The sequence below is a fragment of the Pristis pectinata genome, chromosome 4 (assembly GCF_009764475.1).
Source record: "Pristis pectinata isolate sPriPec2 chromosome 4, sPriPec2.1.pri, whole genome shotgun sequence".
NCBI lineage: Eukaryota > Metazoa > Chordata > Chondrichthyes > Rhinopristiformes > Pristidae > Pristis > Pristis pectinata.
Window position 1 is genome coordinate 75,421,456 of NC_067408.1, and position 17,034 is coordinate 75,438,489.

Here is a 17,034-nt window from a genome sequence, read left to right on the forward strand (position 1 = left end):
CAGGAGGGCCTTCCTTCCCATTTGCTTCATTTTATTGGACTTCAGTGTCCAGGTTGTGTGGCTTGAAATTACTTGCTTGTCAGATTTGGTACAGCAGCTGGTGCTGTAACTGGTATTACTAAAAGAGGCTTCCCAATTTAGAATTTAATGGCATGCCCTCCTTTGGTACTGAACAACTGGAAGGAAGTATATCAGAACTCTGATAATCCGCTATCCAACTGTTCAGAAGTCCCGAAGGCTCAGCAACTGTCTCTCTTTATGCTTTCTTTGAACACCCCTGGTTTACTGGAAAATGTATTAAACTACCAGGTAACATCCTTTCAAAAAAAAAATGTGCAATGCACATGGAGACAAATATGCAGAGGTTTGGGATTTCTAGACTAGGCTACAGCCTTTGGGTAGTGTGGCTGTTGGGATTGGATGTTGGTGGGGGGGCATGGGGTGGTTAGGTAGGAAGGGAGATAGATGGCACTCTTGGTGGGAGTGAGTAGCTAGCAGCTAGAGAATGGGGAGAGGCTAGGGTAGGAGGAGAGAGCAGAAAAAGGAGGTTGGGAAGAAGAGGTAGGATGATGACGGAGGGGGAACTGAAAAAGGGAAGAGATGAAAATGGAAAATGATGCAAGTAAGATTGTGTGTGTGTTTGTTTACCTTTACATGTGAGCCTGATTTTCAGTTGTCTTGGACTTGCTTGTCATTGGACCAAGAGTTTGCTCTGTCAAGAACTATGACAGCTGGTATTCAATGGTCAACCCTTATTGGAAGAATTCTCACATAGGTATCTTCCACTGCGGAGCTGGAGTGAAATCAAGCCACCCTTGATCTGGCGAATGTGCCCAAGAAAAATTGTTGAAATGCAAAGTTTCTGCAAATCCCATATTTTGCAATGTACATATTCCCACTGTTGACATCGTCAATGAAGTCTAAAAACTTGTAATCAAAGATTTCAAACTCTGTATGCTGGTTGAATCTGCCTCTGCTGTTTCATATTCAGTTGCATTCTTCTTTGCCTGTTTTCTGATCTTATTGGCATCATCATTCGCATAATGTAGTACCTCTGACTTTTGAATCAGTAGTGCATATATCATCTCATCTTCCTAATTCACACCCACACTTCTCTGATTAGTTTATATACCTCTCATTAGAAATTACTGTTTTATTTCATGTGTTTTTGAACTTTAATTTTGGTTTAATCAGATATTCCCTTTAAAATAAGTGGCAGGTCAGCAGGTCAATCAGCATTCATGGAAAAAGAAACTGTCAACGTTCAGGTCAATGATCTTTCGTCAGAATTGGAAAAGTGAGAAAACAAGCGTGTTTTAAATTGCAGAAAGGCACTGAATCAAAATTGTTATCTTTCTTTATAATTCTGGCAATTAGAGATAAAAGAGACAAGAACAACAGAATAGATTGGCACTGAAATATCCAGCAGCATTTATGGAGAGAAAGAAGCTGGTTACCTGAAGTAGTTGAATTCAGTATTGGGTCCCAACAGTTGCAACGCATCCAGAAGGAAGATGGGCTGCTGTTCTTCTGGCTTGCCTTAAGCATTGTTGGAACAGTGTAGGATGTCAAAGGTAGAGAATTAAAGTGACAAATGACCGAGAGCTCAGGATTATCCTGTGGACTGAACAGAGTATTCTGCTTAGTGGTCACTCGGTCTGCAATTGATTTCTCCAATGCAGAGGAGATCATGTCGCAAACACTGAACGCAATACACTATATTGGAAGAAGTGCAAGTGAATTGCAGCTTCATCTGTTTAATCCCTGGATGGCAGGAAGGGGAGAAGTGAGAGTGCTAAAATAACATCTCCTGCAGTTACATGGGAAGGGAAGTGGTCGATGGAGATGGAAGAGCGATCCAGGAAAAGGAGTCCTGCAGTTTAAAGAATGTGTGAAACGGTAGCCATGATGAGTCAGATGCTGAACCATGTGCTTTACAGATAGCAGATTATCAGTTTTACTATACTACAGAACTCTGGTGATTAAAAGCAATGAAACTGCATCTGTGTCATGGTTTTGGCAAGGAGCAATCAATAATTATTTTTTAAAAAATATCAGTAATACCTTATTCTAATTATTCATCATTGTAAGGTCTTATCTGTACCAACTGCATCGTGATTTCAAACAGCTTTCATTTTATGCAGCAATTTCATGGAATGAAAGGCATGGAATTTCAAGCACAATAAGTTGGTGTAGTAATTTGTCATTTCTCTTTATCACTTAGGGATACTATGTTGAAAATTCCTTTGAATTTCTCTGTGATATATTTGGAGCTTTATTGAGTGATCTTGGAGACATCATTGTTACATTGTGCAGAAGTTTAATGCCAGACAGAGTATGAATGCATACTATTTCTATCATTATTTGAATCACAGAACAAACAGTCCAAAACAAACCTAATTGACTTGTGCACTGAACTTTCAGCAGGAATTTATTGGTGTGAAGGATGAAAACAAAGTTACCAGAAGCCTGCCTTTGGAATAACTGCTTAGATGTATATTTTGATTCGCCTAATAATCCTGTTACCGCATGTCTCAGGATTTTTTCTGGGACTACTTTGGAAGCTTCTATGTTCTAGCTGAAAAGAATATGCAATTGCATCTTTTTTGGCTGTTAATTCAGCACCAGGTTACATAAACTGAAAGATCTGTCTGATACCAGAACCAATACGTAATTACGTGTAAGGAACAAAGGTTGAGAAGGATTTTTGATCTCTGACACAAGGCTTGAATTCTTAGTGAATCTTGCTCTAAATGCTCATGACTCAAAGGAAAAGATGGTCTCTGTTTGGATAGCCTAGTGAATATTTAGTTTTCATTCAGTTTTCTCCAAGCCATTGCAACTTATTGCTTTGGCCAAAATATGTGTCCTCTGCAAAGACCAGCGGGTGTCCTCCATTAATCCTATAATAGTGAAAGATGCAGAGCATAGCCTTGGGATCCTCTTGTTTTCTCCAGCTTGATTGTTGTGATTGCTCTTTGAAGTTTTTATTGGGATCTGAAACTAAGTATGGTGTTCGTGTATCCAACCACTGTGTGTTACTCTTGTAACTTTCAATAATTTAACTGCTCAGGAAAGCTTTCTGTTGTACACTTCATTGATGTTGGCTGCCAATTAAATCTTTTAGGGATGATGCTCTGGAGTGCCACATGTGACACTCTTGCAGAATCTCTTTCATGCTACCAGTGATTATACAGTGGATTTGGGTTGTGTGATTATTGGTATTAGTTTATTATTGTCACTTGTACCAATGTACAATGGAAAACTTGTCTTGCATACCTCTCGTACAGAGTGCATTGAGGTAGTACAGGATAAAAACAATAACAGAATACAGAGTAAAGTGTCACAGCTACAGAGGAAATGCAGTGCAGGTAGACAATAAGGTGCAAGGTCATTACAAGGTAGATTGTGAGGTCAAGAGTCCATCTCATCGTACAAGGGAACCGTTCAATAGTCTTGTAACAGTGGGATAGAAGCTGTCCTTGAGCCTGGTGGTATGTGCCCTGCTTTTGGATTGATTTGTTTGCCGTTTACTGGCATAACCAAACTGAAATATTTTAAGCTTTTAAGAGCCCTTTGGGAAGGCATATTGAGAGACTGAGTGGATGTGGGAGGACTACAGAATGAGACTTTTTTTGGATGAGCAAAGTAAGGAAAATGTTAGAGAGGCTGATTGTGTGATGAAGAATAACTGAGAGGTAAAGGAAAATGATGTTTTACCTATGATGTGCCCATCCTTCTGTTTATTTTGTTCAGTCTCTGCCAAATTCTCTTGACCTGTTTCCTAACCATTATTTATCTATATTAAGTGCACTATTACAGGCAAATTGACTTTGAGAACATAGGCAAGATTATTACAACATGATTTGTGCAAGCAATAAGGTTACTGCACTTCTGTCCTGATGGTTCAGCCATAAAAAGGGGGGTATATGTGGTAATATTATGTATATTTATTGTCAAATTGCTGATTATATTATTGTATTTGGCAAGGGTTTGTATTTCTTTCACCATTCCAGCATTTCAGCTTTCCATTCCCCTTGTTAATTGCTATTCCACAATGAGTTGACATGCTAAATGATGTTGCTAATGCAGGTGATAGTAGATTTTAATACCACACCTCTGCAACTAAGTGAAATGCTGAATTATATTGCCAGTTCAGTATAGTATATATTAGAAGATGTCATGATTAACATCTATGTAGTGCCCTGGTTGGAATATTATGCAAAGAATACTATGCTGAGATGTGGTTCAACAAGTCAATGAGGAAACAGTCAATGTATGGAAGTAATTCAGTAAAAGGCCAGAATTTAATTAGTGCAAAAGAAGTAGACTTAGCATAGAAAAATTGGACCAGAATTAAGCCATTCACTATGATCGTGGCTGATGCTCTGTCTCAATACCATATTTCTACCTTTTTCCCTTTTTGTTTTGATTCCTTTCATCTATCTCTTTAAATATATTTAGTGATTTCATTTCCACACCATTAATTTATCTGGGAGTTGTACAGTCCAGAAACTCTCCAATACCAATACTTGTCCATGCTGACAGAGAAACTTATCTACATTAATCCCATTTTCCTGCATTTGGCCCCTCTATTCATTTCCTTTCCTCTCCATGTACCTGTCCAAAGGCTTTTAAAATGCTGTGACTGTACTTGCTTCTACCACCTCCTCTGGCAGCTTGTTCCATATACCCACCACCTCCTATGTGGGGAAAGAAACTTGCCCTCAAATCTCCCTTAAATATTTCCCCTCTCACTTTTAGCATATGTCCTCCAGTTTTAGACTCCCCTAATTTTGGAAAAAGACTAACTATCTACCCACTTGTATTGTATGAGGTCACCCCTTAGCCTTTTGTTCTCCAGTGAGAACAATCCCAGCCAATTCAATCCAATCTCTCCTTGTAACCAAAGCCCTCCATTCCTGGCAATGTCCTGATGAATCTCTTCTACACTCCTTCTAGTGCTACCAAATCCTCTTAGTGTAGTGACCAGAACAGCACAGGATATTTCAAGTGTGGCCGAACCAGTGTCTTTTAGAGCTGCAACATGATATCCCGACTCTTGTACTCAATGCCCCAGATTATGAAGGCACTACCCTATCCACATGTGTCACCAATTTCAGGGAGCTGTGAATTTGCACCCCAAGTTCCCTCTGTATATCACTGCTTCTAAGGTCCCTGCCATTTACTATATATGTCTTGCCAGTTTGAGACAACCCAAAATGCATTACACTTGGAGTAAATTCCATCTGCCACCACTCCGCCCAACTTTCCAGCCAACCTGTCTGTCTCTCTGTAACCTTATGCAACCATCCGCACTATCTACGACTCTACCAATCCTCATCATGTCATCAGCAAACAACTTATTAAACCACAGACATGTATGGTGGCAACACTGGTCTCAGCACTGAAACCTGTAGTACACCACTGGGTATGGACTTCCAGTTAGAAAATCAGCCTCCACCACTCCCTCTGCCTCCTTATCACCAAGCCAATTTTGGATCCAGTTTGTTAAAACACCTTGGATCCCATGTGCCTTTACTTTCTGAGCTAGCTTACCATGTAGAACCTTGTCAAAAAATTTGCTAAAGTCCATGTATGCCACGTCCACTGCTTTGCCTTCATCAATTTTATTAGTAACCTCAAAAAAAAACTCAAAAGATTTGTGAGGCAGGGTTTCCCATACCCAAAAAACCATTACTGACTTCTGATTGGTCCCTGCCTTTCCAAGTATTCATAAATCCCATCCCTAAGAATTTTTTTCCAATAGTTTCCCTACTAGTGTAATGGTTACTGTTTGAATTTTCCTGGTTTATCCTTATGGCCCTTTTTGAATATGGGAATAACATTAGCTACCCTCCAGTCTTGTGAAACAAATAATAATTTCCATTAATTCCTCATTTTCATAGACTCTTGGTCTCTCGGCATTTCTGGGAACTTATTTCTGTCTTCTTCTGTGAAGATGCAACCAAGTTTTTTTTTCTTCAAACTGAGCAGGTCCGGCAGCATCTATGGAGGGAAATAAACAGTCGACGTTTCGGGTCTCAACCCAAATTGTCAACTGTTTATTTCCCTCCATAGATGCTGCCTGACCTGCTGAGTTCCTCCAGCATTTTGTATGTTGCTTTAGATTCCAGCATCTGCAGAATCTCTTGTGTCACAGTTTTTTGTTAAATTGCTCTGTTGTTTCTTCTCCATTATAAATAATCAGTTTCTGACTGTAAGGGACCAGCTCTAATCTCTTTTCACATACTTAAAACTTGCAACTTTTCTTGTGTACTATTTTTGTTTTAATCTTATTGTTGTGCTGAATTTTAAACTGCTCTGAATATTCAGGCTTCTACTTTTTGTTGTAACTTCATATGGTGAGTCTTTGGGTATAATAGAATTCTTTTGTTAACCATTTGTTGCCAAAAGGAATATGTAATTGTTGCCGTTCCTGCATTTGTTCCTTAAATGTTGGACTTCGCCTATATACTATCCTGCCTTTTCAGTGAAATGTCTCGATCTATTGGATCCAGTTCACTACTCCTACCTTCGTAGGATCCTGCACAACAGGATTATTAACTCGCCTCTTTCCAAAGCAAAATACCCAATCTATGATAGAATGTTCCCTGGTTGGATCTTCAAAATATTTAAAAACCATCTCACATGCACTCCAGGAATTCATCCTCCATGCTATTATTGCTAACTTAGTTTTAGTCAAGATTTCTGTGGTACCGTTGTTACATACATTTCTGATTTCCTGTTTAATCCCCAGTATGACCACTATTGTTTGGAGGCCTATGGACAACTCCGATCAATGTTTTCTGTCCCTTGATGCTTTATGGCACCACCCAGACAGATTCTACATCTTGATTTTTCTGAGCCAATATTTTTTCTTACTATTGCTTGGTGTTCGTCCTTTATTACCTGTGCCACTTCACCTCCATTTCCTTTTTGCCTTCCCTTCCTATAAAGTGAATATCATTGGATATTGAGCTCACAGCCTTGGTCATCTGGCAGCCATGTCTCCATAATGGCTTAATATCATACCTGTTTACATCTATTTATGCAGTTAATTTATCTACCTTATTAAGCACGCTTTTTGCATTTATTTGTCTTATTTGCATTTTAGAATCTTGGCATTCTTTTGTACTGTTGCCCTGTTTATCTTTTTTGCGTTTTTTTTTTAACTACATGTACCCTATTTGTTATGCACATTTTCGTACACCCTGTCCCTGCCTGATGCCATTTAGTTTTTGATAAGATATTTTTATTAGTCACATGTACATTGAAACACACTGTGAAATGCATCTTTGCGTAGAGTGTTCTGGGGGCAGCCCGCAAGTGTTACTACGCTTCCAGTGCCAACATAGCATGCCCACAACTTCTTAACCCATATGTCTTTGGAATGTGGGAGGAAACCCACGCAGACACAGGGAGAATGTACAAACTCATTACAGACAGCAACCGGAATTGAACCCAGGTCGCTGGCACTGTAAAGTGTTATGCTAACGACTGCACTACCGAGTCACACAAATGGGCCCTTCAGTCCACTATGTTCATGCCAACCTTATTGCCCATCTGTACTAATCCTATCTGCCCACATTAGGACCATATTCTTCTGTGCCTTGCTTATTTAAATGTCTCTAAGTGCCTCTTGAAGGTAGTAATTGTATCTCCAACCCTTTCACTTTATTCCACCTGTCTTTTTTGAGCATTTTAGATTCATCTCCAGTGGGATCCCTTCTTCTCACACCTACCCTCTGTCTTCATTTGGTTTAAGCCCCTTTCTACCTTCATAATCATTAATTTACTCTAGTTCCAGGTTTGTTTAGGTATGGTCAGTAACCAACAGACCACATTTTAACTCTGAGGGGTCTTATTGCATCATAGAGGATATTAAAGCACATAGATAAGGTAAATCCAAAGTTATTTCAAGTTAAGCCAAAATATGACAAAGGAGAATAAATGTTTAAAAAAAAAATTGAGGCCAACTAAAGGCAGCTATTTGAATTAACTTCTTCATCCAAAAGTGACAACATTGCTATTTTTTTTTCTGGGTAAAGTAACAAAAGTTAAACAATTTGTTTTCATCAGATGTATAATTAGGAAAAACTGTGTGAGAAGGACTGGAGAATTTGCAATGGATGTAAAAATGGGCAGAATGAATCTGTCATCTGTATATATTTTGAGATTTACGATAGATATAGTATTAATTTGTTTATAACATAGCAATTTGTGTCTGGTACTATGCCGAACTAATGCATATGTGGGCTGTTGCGTTGAATTAAAAATTGCACCAATTACTGAAATAAAACAGTCCTTTGGAGTAGACTTAATATAAAATGATTGAATATTCTGGAAGATAATTTGGTTGTTTAAGAGAATAATTGTTTTGAAGACTGACAGACAAAGTAATCATTATTCATTTAAGCTAGGTTTTAATTGGGCTTGAACTAAGTGCTAGTTACTGCATAAAGTCTTGATCATTAATATTGGCATTCTAGTGCATCACAGTCTTAAATTATTGCTTCTCTATATCATGCTTGTATCCACTCACGTTCATTTTCAAGAATCTATATTCATTTTTAAGAAAATCCCCAATCATTCTGTGGGTGGAGGGAAGAAATGAAAGAGAAACAGATTTTCTCATTCTTCTCCGTTGTTATAGGAAAATTTTGCTGCTTCAATTGGCAAGTTCTTTTTTCTAGTGTTGCATATGGTGAAGCCATGCCTCTTTTGCATTTGGTTTATTACTGAAAACTATAGTCATTCCGCATTTCCTTTCTTTGTACTATTCATCAGTTTACTAGTCAGAAAACTGTCATGTTGCTCCTTGTTATTATTGGGCTGATTGCTACAATGTGAAAGGTGCATTACAACTTCTCAGTATTGACTTTGCCTTTAATTTGTATGTTCAGCTGTTCATTGATGCATGGAGCCACTATCCCAGGGTTTGACTCTTAAATGAGATTAAACTGCACTGAATTGGTGTAATTTCAGTATGGTAGATATTTTTGGGTAATTCTCGACCTTGTTAAAGTAGATCTATCTTGTATAAAATTAAAATAACTTTCATAGTGGATCTCTTAATCTGAAGTGTTTGTGTGACATATAAATATTGATATATTAATGTTGTACTATAATATATAGTGTGTGTGTGTATATTATTTTATATATATAATCACAAATATGAAAAATCAGTATTCCATCTTTCAATTCTAATTGGGTATTTAAGAAGACAGACATTGGGGAACTTTAAGTGTAAGAATTACAGAAATGAGTTTGCAACCAAACTTATTGATTTTGTATATTTCATGTTTTTGTGATCAAATAAGTCTTCCCCCTCTCCCTTCACAAAAAGAAACAACTTCCACCACCACCCTTGTAGAGTAGAAACAGCTGATTGATGTGGATTAACATTTTTTTTGAAGTGATATGCTTTACATTATTGGAGTAGTCTGTTTTTTGATTTGCTATGTGTTGACCATCCATATTAATGTGTTTTCCTGAATTCAAATCTTTATCACCTTATTGTTGTTTTGTATTTGTATAATATGTGAAAAGAGCAAACAATTGATGATTCTGGGATGAAGAATATAAAGCCATGCGATACCGTACAAAATACTTGTTCAAACCATTCAAAAATAGACAAGCTTACAAACGATAGTATGTTACGTCAACTGTTGGAGTCCTTAGTGATGTGTAGGGAGTTCCGATATTTAGATCCAGTGACGACAACAGTGGTGTGTGTCTTGAAGGCAAATTTGCTGGTGCTTTCTGTACTTACTTCCCCTTACCTACTGCATGCTAGAGGTTGTGAGTTTGGGAGACATTGTGAAAGAAATATGAGGAGATGCTGCAGTGCTTTTTGAAGGTGATATGTATTCTGACCACATTGTGTTAGAGGGAGTGAATGTTTAGGATGCCAGTCAGGATATTGCCATGGTTGTTGAAGGTACTGGGAACCCATCTGATCTAGCCAAGGACAAGAATTTCAATGACTAAAGTCCTGTAAATGGTGGAAATATTTTGGGAACTAAAAAAGTAAAATATTCACTACTTTTGTAACCATGATGTTTAGGAGGCTTGCAGAGTTTTTGGCTAATGCTGATGTCATGAGATCTTGATTCTGGAAGACTGCAATGCTGTTGAATGTCCAGAGGAAATGGTTAGATTCTTTTGTTGATGTTCTCTCCTAGGTACTTGAGTGGCCAGTCCCTTGGCTCTGCTGCATGGGCATTAATAATAACGATACATAGTTGGCTATCCACATGCATGATCATGCCAGGCTCTGCCTGCCAGCTTCCTCATTTCTCTCCCTCACCCGCTCTTCTGTACCCTGCTCCCAGCTAAGTACATGTCTCTGCTTCCAATCTTGTCTGCACACCTGGTTGACATCCTGGCTCCAGCTGCAGATTTGGCTCATGGTGTTGCCACCCTCCCCAGCTCTGGCCATGCACCTGGCTCATGTCTCTGACCCCCCACTTGTGTCTGGAGAAAACAAGTTGGCATTACAGGAAATGAAACAAATACCTTGATGATATGGTGAGCAGTGAAATGTTGTTAAGCACTGATACAATAAAAGTTACACCACATAAGCAAAACTAGACTAGTCTATCAACATTTGTGTTGCATCTTTGTAGCACTGCATCAAGTAACATTTTGTGCCATGTGTCAGCCCATGCCTGAATGTTATCTAGGTCTTGCTAAATGCAGATTTGGATTGCCTCTATCTATTTATCACTTTCATGTTTTTACGGAGGGTTGATTTTTTTCATAATTTGATGTGTTCTTAATAATAGCACAAACACATTTTAAGAGCCTGGAAAATGTATTAATTTTCCTCAGTGCTGATACTTGTGATTTGTACCATTGTGTTATATAGCATAGCAGTATTTGAGAATGTAATTTTATGTATTACACTTTTCTTACCGAATCACTTTTCTTAAATTATTCTCAATTTTTCAAATTATTCTCAAATTAATCTCAAATTTTTGGTAGTAATTTGTGAATTCTGAAAGGGTGAATTTCTGTTACCTGAATGGCCATAACGCAAGGGTCACCTGCATACAAAACATGCATGAGATTTGCATGAAAAATTTAGAAGTTCTCTTTATAATTCTTCAAAATTTCCACCAGTTCTACCAATTTGGCTTATTGCAACACATAACTTTTGAGGAAGGCTCTTGCTAATTTCTAAAATTAAATATCTTTGAATATCAGAAAAATTAGGAGTTGACTTTAGCCAAGTTATTTTGCATGAAAGTTTTGTGTGTTATGTAGCTTGTAAGGATCATACCTAGTAATGTGATTGAACCTTTATTATCTTTCATTTTAATACAAATGGATTCTGCAGTTGTCTTCATTGTACCTGCATCCTTTTATCAAATAACATTGTTTTACCTAATAATACTGCTACTCTTTTTCTGCGTCTTTTCCAGGTACCTTGTATCCTGAAATTTTAACTCATCCTGATTTTTCTGTAGCCAAGTCTCAGTAATCGCCAATGTCTTTGCTTCCAACACGATTGCTGCCAGCTTCTCTGTTTTATTATGAACATTGCGTGTGTGTTTCTGTACAGACAGGTTAACTCATTTTTAAAAGGATTTCATCTCGCTTTGTGGTTAACCATTGTATTAGTCTCCCTATTTTGATCCTTTGGTTCAGAGGCCTCTTTATTCTTTATCTCTTTAATCCCTTTTCTTGCCTTGTTTATACATAGATTGCTGATATTTATTGCAGCTGGGGTGTGGACCCCATCCCAGTTTGAGTGTAGTACTGGTACAAATGTCCAGAAAGAAGAAATCCCTCTTTCCCACACCAGCCCTTCAGCTCCACATTAATTCTCCTGATCTGTCTGATTTTATGCCACTCTGCTTAATTTAACACCTAAATCTCACAAACCATCGAGATTTCTTGTTTATTTCCAATGTAGACCATGACCTCTGGATTTCCTCCCGTTCCAAGTGTGCCCTCAGCCATTGCAAGAGATCTCTTATCCTGGAACTGGATAGGCCACAGAACATTGAGATTTTTTTGGCCACAGAGGATGTTATCTATCCCATTCTTGATCCTGTGTTTGTGATGGACTTGTGTATTCTTTTCCTCTTGGTACAAACGTATCACCAATGGAAATCATAAATTAGGCTAAGCATTTTATTGAACATTGAGCAAAGATAAAGGCAGAGTGATGCTGCACTTGGGCACAAACTATTTCATAATATTCGAGTAGTAGCTCTTGAGAATCTGAGTTCTTTTGTTTCCTCAAAAGTTCTAAATAAAATCCTATGACTTTGAATGTTTAAATAGTTGCGTCTTTGTATCATAGTAGTGCAGTTGGATTGTGTATTTGAGGAATGCAACACAGATTTTCTCTTTTGAAGTGGCCATAGGCTTCAGTGATGATTCTGCCCCTCAAATTCATGAACTAGTAAATTTTAGCTGTAGAGATGTTCAGAGAAATGATTCCTAAGAGTTGGGGAAAAAAAACCTAATATCCTTATCTGTTTCTCTTGTAGCCTTTCAAGCACTTGTTGAAACAACCATTAGCTGACAGTTCATTGGTAAAAATGAAAGATAATTTTAGAGCCACACAGGAGTTTAGTCATTATCCATGGAGAGAATTTAGATAACACTTTGGTTATAATTCATTAAAAATGGAAAAATTATCAATTACTTAAACAGGTTCCAGGCAAAGAGGACACAATGAACTGACCCATGGTTTGCTGAAAAGAAAACAGGAGATGGCAATGGTTTTTCAGAGTATCTTCATATTAGACTTCAAAAATTATCAAGTATGTGGTATACTCTGTACAGTTTTGGTCCCCCTATTTAAGAAAGGACATATCAGCACAGGAGGCTGTCCAGAAGAGATTCATAGGCTAATTTCTGGGATGAGGGGATTGTCCTATCACAAATGCCAAAAAAAGTTAGAAATGCACTCTTTGAAGTTTAGAAGAATAAGGTGTGATCTCATTGAAACGAGGCATCACAGGATAGATGTGACATTTCCACTAGTGGGAGAATCTCAAATGAGTGAATATGGGTACAAGATAAAGGGAAGGTTATTTAAAACTGAGGTGCCTGGAAATTCTTTCTCACGGAAGGTGGGTGAATCTTTGAAATTTACAACACAGAGGATTGTGGATGTATTTAAAGAGGTAGCTAAATTTTAGAACCATACAGCACAAAACAGGCCCTTCGGCCCACCATGTGGAACTGGTACAGAAGAGGCCCAGGGCAGATCAGCCATGATCATACTGAAGAAAAAGAGGCTTGAGGAGCCAAGTGGCCTACTTCTGTTCCTATTTTCTTGTAATCTTGTGAATAGCTCCATTAGTAGTAGAAAAGTATACCCTGGAATTGAAATAAGTGGCAGTAAGGCTGTGGAATATAAAGGTATGATCAAGGGTTCAAACTCCAGGCCAGCACACTATGATGAAGTGTTCTCGTAACATTTGCTAAAAACATGCACCAACTCCATAACCTCCTGCAAGCAGATGCATATTTCCAGCATCCCTTGTTGTAAACAATTATAGTTGAAGCTTAAAGTTGCTAAAGTAGATATTAAAACCTGAGAGTTGCAGGTTGTCCAATAGAAAGGTGAGGAGTCCCAAGACTGCAGGAATGGACCTGTGTAAAAAGCTGAAGATGGCAAGTTCCAATGTAATTGGAAATGAAGCTATCTGCAAACTAGGGACGTAGACAGACCGATGTCTTCAGTCAAACATCATTTAATCTCTGGTCTCCACACTGTAGAAGAATCTACATGAAATTTGGATTAGAGATAGTATATGTACGTTGCTATCTTTCAAGGAAGGAATTTTTTAAAATGCTGTACAGTTATAACAGAACAAGTAAAAATCTACCGTAAAACTCCTGTAATCCACTGTACCATTGTTTGGATATCCTGATGGTTCAACATCTGACTCAGTGGGGGTCCTGTTCTCTCACTTCTTTTGAATACATGGGGTTCATTGGGAAAATTTATTATGTAACATCTCAAAAAAATGCAATACTCCAGAAAATCTACCAGTCTGGCACCACAGAAGTCCAAAGGTGCTAGATTATCAGAGTTCTACTGTGCCAATTAGCCTGTAATGGGTCATCTTAATTACTGCAAAGGCTATCATTGCACATTTTCTCTATCTTCAGGCGCTGTACAAGATAAAGGACCTTATCTTGAGCAGCTTATATTTACACTTCATGGTTTGTTGTGTTAAGTTAAACTTGCATTTAAAAATATGTTTGTAAATCTGCTGCACAACCATTGTCCTAAACTCTAAACATGAAAAACATTACCAGTTAACCCAGTATCTTTCTTATTACTTCTCTTCTTAGGCAGTCCCTTGGGATCGAGAATGACTTCAATTCCAATTTTTTGGCCATTGAAATGGCAAATGAGGCTTGTGTGGGAATCATCTCCCATGGCAGAGTTTAGAATAGTATTTTGATAATCTGAAGTCAGGCTGACTGAGAGTAATTGGGGTCTCAATACTGGGGCTGTTGGACTGAGTGTGGGTGCTGATATTGCTTCACTTATCCTTCCATGAATTTTGAGGATTTTACAGCAATAGTGTAGATTTTTATATTCCCAGTGCTTTGAGATTCCTTCTGTGGGCTGTCCAAGTCTCAGAAGCATATAGGAGAGCAGGAATGACTGCTGCTCTCCATGAGTTCTGTGCCAGATTTGAAGTCTTGATCTTCAAATATCCTTTCCTTCACTTTGGAATTGAAGGCAGTGGTTAACTTCATCGTCAATCTAAGTCTCTCTTTGCTAAGAGGTGACTCCTAACACATTTTCCAGGGTCTCACCATGAATATTGATTGCCAGAGGGTAATGTGGTGCATTAGGGTAGATTTTATAGAGGACCTTGATATTGCAGATGTTGCTTAAGGTCCATCATCTCATGTACTTCACTGAACGAGTTGATGATGTCTTGGAACTCGGCCTCTGAACATCCCTAAACAGAAGCATTTTCTGCTTACTTTTTGTAGCTTAGTGCTGAATGCATTGGACATCATGAGTCAATAAAATGCAATTACTTTGATCTCTATGCCCTTGGTGACTGGAAACACATTAAACAACATATAGCAGTTGCATAATGTGCATAAACATATTTAAGTGCTGCCTTTGATTAGAAGTTTCACATAATTATTTAATTCTTTGAATATGATGTATAGTAAGAGGATGTATTTAATGGCAACTGTCTGCCATTTGTTCAAAACAGTAGTGTAATCTAGTGGGAGTGGTGATTTTAAGCATTGATGTATTTTAACTTGTTCAGCTGAAAAATGTATCAACCAATTTGGCAAAAAAATAAGCTACTATATGTATTACAAACATTGTTTGGCTCTAAGTTAAAAGAGAAATATTTTGCAAATGTGATCCATGACGCTCAAGATTTCATATTTGTGTCTTGTAAAGTATTTAAAGAATTATGGAGTGTTTTGTGATTGACAGATCTGGGTCTCTTATAGGTGCAGTGAACCTTATGATTTCAGTCTGGAAACATGATTGACAGAAATTCCTGCTTTTAAGGTCTGAAAAAATACTTTGCCTTCTGTAAGCAGAACTTTTTTTTAACTTTAGAAAGGCCTACTTAAAGATTGATGGTTGAAAAATGTATTCCACCAGACATAAAAATATTGCTCAAGTTTTCTGTATGAAAAAATTTGAGCACACTGTTATAATAGTTTGAAATAACATCAGTCCAGTTCAATTTAGTTCATACTTTACCGACCTCTTAAAATAGTACTTGTACAAGCATTTATACTGTTACTATCAAGATTTCTGAGTGGGATAGGCAAGCTGACTAAAGTGCAACACTGCACCTTTGATTGTAATCAATTAAGATACAACCTTTACACCGGCCAATGCTTAACATGGGTTGGTTTTGCTTTTCAGCACATCTGCAGGAGTGTGTTAGAAAAGGTTGTGTAGTACTGAACTTTATGGTATGTGTCAGTTTTGTTTGTTAGCATGCCTTCCCCATTATAGAATCCCCCATCTACTCTCCCATACTAGAATTATATTGTTGCACTGGAATGTACGAAATGTCGCTTTGTACGATAAATTGCTTTGGGCTTGAAGATCACATGAATTATGGTATATTCTTCATGCCAAATTGTACGGTGGTGAGCTTTCTTTTTCCTCAGACATGAATAGAACATCATCTATCTATTCTTTACCAACTAGATTTTTTTTCTTTTCAACTACCTTCTCATCCAATTATATTTATAAGGAGAAAGGCTGTTTATGGAATTAATTTTGGATAAGTTTTGACCTTTCTATAATTGCTTTTTTACCATAGCAATGAAAATGTTTACTTTGGCAAGAGGAACAACAATCCTGATATCTCCATGATTTAAGTGTGGAACAGTTGAACTGAAGTGATCATGACTTTCAAGCTAGCAATCTTGGGATTATCATACAGACTCAAATTGTGTGCTCCAAATAGAATAATGAGGGAATACTGTGTTATCAGGAGGAGCTGCTTTCCACTGTGGTTAAAATGATTAATGGTTCTAGTGGGCCAGGTGGCATCAGAAAGGTAATGCCAAGAGAAATTTCTAATGTTAAGGCCAATAAACACTATTGGAAATGCTATCAAAGGTGAACAAATGATGTTTCATATTATTATTGCTTGTGGGATCTGCGTAAAAGTAGCTATCATGATGTTCACGTTGACTTTTGTTGCTGCACTACACATCACTTTTTAAATAAAAGTCTGTCAGAAACTTAAACCTGTATGTAAACTCTGAACAAGAGTAGCATTGCCAGATAAACAATTGCCCTTTACCATATTTTACACCAGCAGTTGCATGAGATGCATTGCTGTCAAAGGCAGAAAATGTAATCTCTCAAGCTACATCATTAAACTTTAAATTATTCATTTTAAAGTGTACAGTTACATAGTGAAGTAAATGCAAATATTTAATAGACTATTTTAAACTATCTCAAAAATAGGGACACTTGTCACAGCAACTAACACTGCAGCCTCTCTGCTCAAGGGACTCTGGTTCACTCCTGATGTCAATGCTGTC

General features: G+C 37.7%; 1 protein-coding gene across 3 annotated transcripts in view; it reads left to right on the plus strand.

Moving 5' to 3' along the window:
• Positions 1–17,034, plus strand: part of LOC127569414 (transcription regulator protein BACH1-like) — a 69,166-nt gene that overhangs the window by 3,219 nt on the left and 48,913 nt on the right. The window contains exon 2 of one of the 3 annotated variants that reach the window (XM_052014030.1): positions 15,469–15,529. The exons of the other annotated variants lie outside the window; for them this stretch is intronic. The gene's annotated coding sequence lies outside the window, so the exon portion shown is untranslated. The remainder of the gene's footprint in view (positions 1–15,468; positions 15,530–17,034) is intronic. 3 annotated transcript variants of the gene reach the window in all.